At 40.6% G+C, this 7,372-nt stretch overlaps 1 pseudogene; it reads left to right on the top strand.

Moving 5' to 3' along the window:
- Window positions 1-596: 596 nt before the first annotated feature.
- On the top strand, window positions 597-7,165 carry LOC144340184 (uncharacterized; annotated as a pseudogene).
- Window positions 7,166-7,372: the final 207 nt, after the last annotated feature.

Below are 7,372 nucleotides of genomic sequence, written 5' to 3'. Positions count from 1 at the left end.
GCCTCAGATGAGGATGCAGCCCAGCTGCTTAGCATGAGATCCCAAGCACAGGACCCGCTTAAATAGGCTCAACTCCTAGCTTGCCAAAATTGGCTTGTGTTGTTTTAAGCTTCTACATTTTTAGTTATTGCCTATGAAAGTGTTAAAATGTGAGACAATAACTTAGGTCCCCTCCCCATCACACACATTCTTCCTTCTGGCATTCATCACAATTCTACTTATTGATTTAAAATCTCCCTCTTGACTGGGTGCAGTGGCTCAGGAGTTCCAGACCAGCCTGGCCAACATGGTGAAACCCCATCTCTACTAAAAATACAAAAATTAGCTAGATGTGGTGGTGCAATCCTGTAATCCCAGCTACTCCGAAGGCTGAGGCAGGAGAATTGCTTGAATCCAGGAGGCAGAGGTTTCAGTGAGCCATGATGACACCATTGCACTCCAGCCTGAGTGACAAGAACAAAACTCTGTCTCAAAAAAAAAAAAAAAAAAAGTCTCTTGCCACTAGCGTGAAGGTCCCATGAGAAGAAAAATGGAAACTCTTGCTCATAAGAGTGTCCCAAATGCCCAGCACGGTGTAGTTCTAGGGCAGTTGGTCGATGGTGGACACTGCTGGTTGGAGGGCCCAGCTGGCCCTCCCAGCTGCCTTCTCCCTGGTCAGGTTCCATTATAGAAAACAGAATAGTTTCATGCCTTTCCGGAGTCCCTCTTAGTGGGGATTGGCCAAGTGACATTGTCCTGCCCCGGGAGACATAAGTGGAAGTTGGCTGAAAGGTTTGTAGCCGTGGTGTGCTGGGGCGATTTGAACCAGGACATGAGAGCTGACCGTCCATTGTTCAGGAATTCTGCAAGTTGATTGTTCAACACATTCAGTACTTAAAAATATCAAATAATATAAACTCGCAAATTAAAAAATGCATTAAACCAGATGCAGTGGCCCACGTCTAACACATTGGAAGCCTGAGGCAGGAAGATCACTTGAGCCCAGGAGTTCAAGACCAGCTTAGGCAAAAAAGGAAGAGCCTGTCTCCACAAAAAATTTAAAATTAGCTAGGCATGGTGGTGTGTGCATGCAATCCTAGCCACTCAGGAGGAGCCACTCAGGAGGCTGAGGTGGGAGGTTCGCTTGAGCCACCTGTTAAAGGCTCCAATGAGCTATGATAGTGCCACTGCACTCCAGTCTGGGTGACAGAACCAGACCCTGTCTCAGAACTAAACATATTTCATATATTAACAAATTTATAATAAATGTATATTTACATATACATGTATGTATTATAATTATATATTTAGACATAAATATATATTTCTTGTTTTATTTATTTATTTATTTATTTTGAGTTGGAGTTTAACCCTTGTCACCCAGGCTGGAGTGCAATGACACAATCTGGGCTCACCGCAACCTCCACCTCCTGGGTTCAAGGGATTTTCCTGCTTCAGTCTCCTGAGTAGCTGGGATTACAGACACACACCACCATGCCTGGCTAATTTTTGTATCTTTAGTAGAGATGGGATTTCTCCATGTTGGTCAGGTTAGTCTCGAACTCCTGACCTCAGGTGATCTGCCCACCTCGGCCTCCCAAATTGCTGGGATTACAGGTGTAAGCCACTGTGCCCAGCCTATATGATATATTTATATATTATAATTATGTTTATTAATTTTATATAATTATATATAAATATCAATATAAAACCTTTCCTTGCCTTCTCTTGTTTCTACCTTCAGTCAGTCCCATGACTTCAAATACTATCTACATGTAGTAATTTTAAATGTATGTTTATATATATATATATATTTTTTGTTGTTGTTGAGACGGAGTCTTGCCCTGTCGTCAGGCTGGAGTGCAATGGCGCAGTCTCAGCTCACTGCAACCTCTGACTCCCGGGTTCAAGCGATTGTCTTGCCTTAGCCTGCCAAGTAGCTGGGCTTATAAGCGCCCACCATCACGTTCAGCTAATTTTTGTATTTTTAGTAGAGACAGGGTTTTGCCATGTTGGTTAGGTTGGTTTTGAACTCCTGACCTTAACTGATCGCCCACCTCGGCCTCTTAAAGCGCTGGGAATGCATGCGAGAGCCACCTTGTCCAAAATATTTTTCTGTTTCCAAACATTTTACAAGAGAGGAAAGCGGAGAATAAATCATCTGACATACTACTATAAAAATAAAATCTTTGTGCCTCTCTTCTTTTCATCTTTCCTAAGTGTACATATTACCAAAATGTCTTTAGGTTGAAGTCCCCCCGTGAAAACTTTACAGGGTATTGTGTCCTCAGACACCCTCCTGTCTTTTCCTAGTCCTGGCATTTTAGAACTGTCTGGAGATGATCCAGGATACCCGCTGTGGCCATGTCTATTGGAGGGTCTAGTGAGCATCAGCCCTGGGGTCATCTCATCCCCAAGGACAGCCTCAGGTAGGGGGTAGAGTCTCTCAGGGGAGCAGCTGGATGCTCTTGGCCTTAGAGGAATCTCCTGGTATAGTTTCATCTAAAATGGTGACCCCTTAGGGTTATTAAAATTTTACGACATTAAAATGAATGGACAATACAACGTAATGTCATTAAAGCTAGGTCATTAAAACTGTTCATCCAGCCGGAGCTTTTATTCCTCAGAGACACATTGACGGTCTGCCAATGGGATGCTGATATTGAAGGGAAAAGGCAGAAATGATTTCTGCTCTCTAGATTGTCTCAGATTTGTGAAGAGAGAAAAACTCTCCCAAAGGACAAGGAAAACCCACCCCAGAGAGGATGTGCAAGAACCTGAATATGAAAATGCACTCAAGGCACACAGGAGGACAAAGAGCAGTGCCAGTGCCTCCTAGGTGGTCACTGAGGACTTTACTGAACAGGATGGGTGTCCCGAGGGATAGAATGCCTGCCGTGACACTTAGAAAGGTCTGTGTTGTAGTCAGCGCTGCCTCTCCCTGAGTTTGTTACCTTGATAAGGCTTGTCCGCTTATATGAGTTTCAGTTTTTCATTGACTGTAATATACATGTTGTCAGTACAGTTTGAAAGATAAAGGTATTATTTCCAAAGTAGCAAGGTAAAATGACGTATTTTATTTGCTAAAAGTTCATATTTATTTCTTCCCCAGAGTGAGTGTAGTAAGATTTAAAGGTCTGTTCTTTTCAAGGGTAATTTCAAATGGAATTGTAGGACTTAGCTTTGTGAATGCTACTGGTGAAATAAAAGTATGATAGATAAATTGATGATTTACAAGGATTCACCAAAATGTCAGTTCCCCTCTTGTAGCATGGTGAAGAATTTATGACAGTGGACACATCTGTGTCCTCTTATCTGGATATCTGAGGGGTTTTTTGGTGTTGTTTTATGTTTTGTTTTTTTTTTTTTGGAGACACTGTCTTGCTCTGTAGCCCGGCTGAAGTGCAGTGGCACTATCTCTGCTTACTGCGACCTCTGCCTCCCGGGTTCAAGTGATTCTCCTGTGTCAGCCTCCCGAGTTACTGGGATTATAGGCACCCACCATCACACCCAGCTAATTTTTGCATTTTTAGTAAACACGGGGTTTTAGGCCTGGCACTGTGGCTCAGGCCTGTAATCCCAGCAATTTGGAAGGCCAAGGTGGGCGGATCACGAGGTCAGGAGTTCCAGAGCAGCCTGGCCAACATGGGGAAACCCTGTCTCTACTAAAAATACAAAAAAAAAAAAAAAATTAGCTGTAATCCCAGCTACTTGGGAGGCTGAGGCAAGAGAATTGCTTGAACCCGGGAGGTGGAGGTTGCATGAACCAAGATCTTGCCACTGCACCTCAGCCCAAGTGACAATGCAAGACTCCGTCTCAAAAAACAAAAAATACAAACAGCAAAAAGGCGGGATTTGGCCATGTTGGCCAGGCTGGTCTCAACATCCTGACATCAGATGATTGCTCACCTCATCCTCCCAAGGTGCTGGGATTACAGGCGTGAGCCACCATGCCCTGCCCACACTATTTTCTTTTATTCCCTAAATTTTAATATATTTGAGTTTGTCTGTTCCTTTATCACTGTTTTCTTACATAAAAGAAATTCTGCCTAATCCTTCGTTAAAAAAAAAAAAATCTTTCTGTGACTTCTGAAAGTGTTCTGGTTTTATCTTTCATATTTGAATATATAATAAGTTGATTATGGATCATGGAATAGAGAAGAATGCAATGCATCTTCCTAAGCAGATGCCAGCCTGGTTTGCCTCATATTTTAAAGTGCATGTGATTTCTTTTCTATTCTACAGTGCCTACTCTATCATTCATCAACTTTCCATTTAAATGCTGGGTCATTAAGACTTTTCTTCCCGTTGGTCTGCTTGCTCATCTCTCTGCTAATACTGTGCTGTCCTGAGTATTTTCGCTTGAAAATCTTAGAAGTATGTTAGACAAGCCATCACTCTTTTTTTAGATGACTAAAAAGCATTAGACATTTGTCATTTTTACTATGCATGAAAAAGTAATTTTTCCTGCCTAAAAAAAACCTGATTTGGGAATTTATGTGATTTCATAGGAATAGCATCTGGAAGTGGTGACATTAATGTCCTTTTTTAAAAACAGGTGTCGTATTTCCTCTTATTCCTTTCTACCTTGACATTGTGCAATAGAAATTTGAAAAATTATTTTATTAATATTGTCCAATATCAATTATTGGTTTTATTTACTACTCAATTAAATTTAATAAGCCTACTCTCTTTTGGTATAATCACATGGAATGGGCTCAACTCCCCAGTTAATAAGTGACAGCACATGTAAAATATTGTCTACCAGGGAACCTCATTGAACACTTAGTGTTCAGACTGTGTTTTGGTGTCTGGTTCCCTAAGCACCACTGCAGTGAAAATAATAGACCTTCGGCAGAAAAAGTTTTGGCAAATATATTGCATAAGCCATTTAGAGCAGTGAGTCATTCTTATTACCTGGGTTGGTGGAATCCCTTTCAAAATGTAAGTTACTAATACAAACAAAGATGGAACTTTGTGAGCAGGCATTTTTAAGAATAAGTAGTCTCAGGACTGATACTATTAACTCCTTTATACACATCAGGTAGAACTTTATTATGACAGATACTAGAAATGTACAAAGTGAAGTTAAAAGGTGACTCCTAGCAGCACATCTTACTCCCTGGATTTTCTAATGAGATGGGTGTTTCTACTTTGCTGTTGCCTTTTTGAATAGTTCAATTCTCGCATTAGTACTGCTGTGTGGGAGGGAGTATGTGTGAACAGAGTAAGAGTTGTGACAATCAAGTCATAGAATAAATGCTTGGAAATTTTAGAATCATGTAAACAGCTTATGGATTGAGTATAGATTCCCAGTGCTGTCAGTCTCACCCGTCCTTCTATCCACATATGTGGAATGTTCTAGGACTCCATGGCTTTTGAGGAAGTGGCTGTGAACTTTACCCAGGAGGAATGGGCTTTGGTAGATTCTTCTCAGAAGAATCTCTGCAGAGAAGTGATGCAGGAAACCTGCAGGAACCTGGCTTCTGTAGGTAAGAATGACAACACATTTCACTTAATTACAGAAGTATTTCCCTATCATCAGTGCTATTTGTGATTTGGAATGTGGCAAGGGAATGATTTGGTGAAGAAATCAGGCATGGGCACTGTGTACAATGAACATGAAATCTAGTAATGTTTCTGTAGTTTGTAATAATTCATGATAATTTTGTGGGTCTGCATTTTAGGAAACAAATGGAAAGACCAGAATATTGAAGATCACTTTGAAAAACTTGGGAAAGATATAAGATAATTTGCACTGAGAAGAGGAAATAAAGTCCTCTGAAGGAATCTTAGCTTGTCATGAACTTATAAACAAGCAATCAAAACAAATAGAGTCACTTGAAATTTATTTTTTTTAGAAAAATTTCACCCAAAATGTAACGTACTTCAAGGTAGCAGTCAGAGTTTGGAAAACAGTTTACTTGAAAATAGCACTACAAAATTGTGTATATGAATGTTACTAATTTGGTCATAGCCATGCAGGTGGTAGCTGTGTTTTCAGTAGTAACCCATTTACTTTCAAATAATTCAATCATGGCAATAATAATAATAATAATAATAATAATAATAACAATGCTTTTTCCTTGGTATTGGTAGCAGTGTAAGGCCAAGACCTATTAGTAAGTGGAAAGTTATTAAACCAACCAATAATCATGTGCTTGTCATTTTTTTACAGAAATCATGTGGTACAGAGACTGTGTGAAAGCAAAGAAGGTAGACAGTATGGACAAGTAGTCAGCCAAATTCCAAATCTTGATCTGAATGAGAACATTTCTACTGGATTAAAACAATGTGAAAGCAGTGTTTGTGGAAAAGTCTTTGTACATCATTCCCTCCTTAATAGGCACATCCTGGCTCACTCAGGATACAAACCATATGGAGAGAAGCAATATAAATGTGAACAATGTGGGAAATTCTTCGTTTCTGTTCCAGGTGTTAGAAGACACATGATAATGTACAGTGGAAATCCAGTTATACATGTACGATATGTGGGAAAGTGTTTTATTTTCTCAATTCATTTGAAAGACATCAGAGAACTCACACAGGAGAAAAACCCTATAAATATAAACAATGTGATAAAGCGTTCACTGTTTCCGGTTGTTGTCTAATACATGAACGAACTCACACTGGAGAGAAACCCTAGGAATGTAAGGAATGTGGGAAAATATTTAGATTTTCTTGTTGTTTTAAGATGCGTGAAAGGACTCACACTGGAGAAAGACCCGATACATGCACCAAATGTGATAAAGCCTTCATCTGTTCCACTTCCCTTCGTAACCATGGAGCATTCATACTGGAGAGAGACCCTATGAATGTAAACAATGTGGCGAAGCCTTTAGTCATTTGAGTTCCCTTTGTAACCATAGAAGTACTCATACTGGAGAGAAAGCCTATGAATGTAAACAATGTGACCAAGCCTTCAGTCATCTCAGTTCCCCTCACCTCCACGAAAGAATTCATACTGGAGAAAAACCCTATGAATGTAAGAGATGCGGTAAAGACTACGCTCGTTCCAGTCATCTTACTCGCCATGAAAGAAGTCATGATATAGAGGCTGGGTGTAGTGACTCAGCCTATAATCCCAGCACTTTGGGAGGCCAAGGTGTGTGTATTGCTTGAGCCCAGGAGTTCATAACCAGCCCGGATTAAAACAGTGTGAAACAACCTGGGCAACACGGTGAAACCCTGTCTCTAGAAAAAATAAAATAATGCCAGGCACGCTGGCTCAAGCCAGCTACTCGGGAGGCTGAGACAGGAGAAGGGTATGAACCTGGGAGGCAGAGTTTTCAGTGAGCCGAGATCGCACAACTGCATGCCAGCCTGCGCGACAGAGCGAGACTCCATCTCAAAAAGAAAGAAAAAAAGAAAAAAGAAAATAATTAACTGGGCA

This window comes from Macaca mulatta, chromosome 3 (assembly GCF_049350105.2).
Source record: "Macaca mulatta isolate MMU2019108-1 chromosome 3, T2T-MMU8v2.0, whole genome shotgun sequence".
Classification (NCBI taxonomy): Eukaryota; Metazoa; Chordata; class Mammalia; order Primates; family Cercopithecidae; genus Macaca; species Macaca mulatta.
Note: the sequence above shows the minus strand (reverse complement) of the source record. Positions and strands in the feature narration are given on the sequence as shown.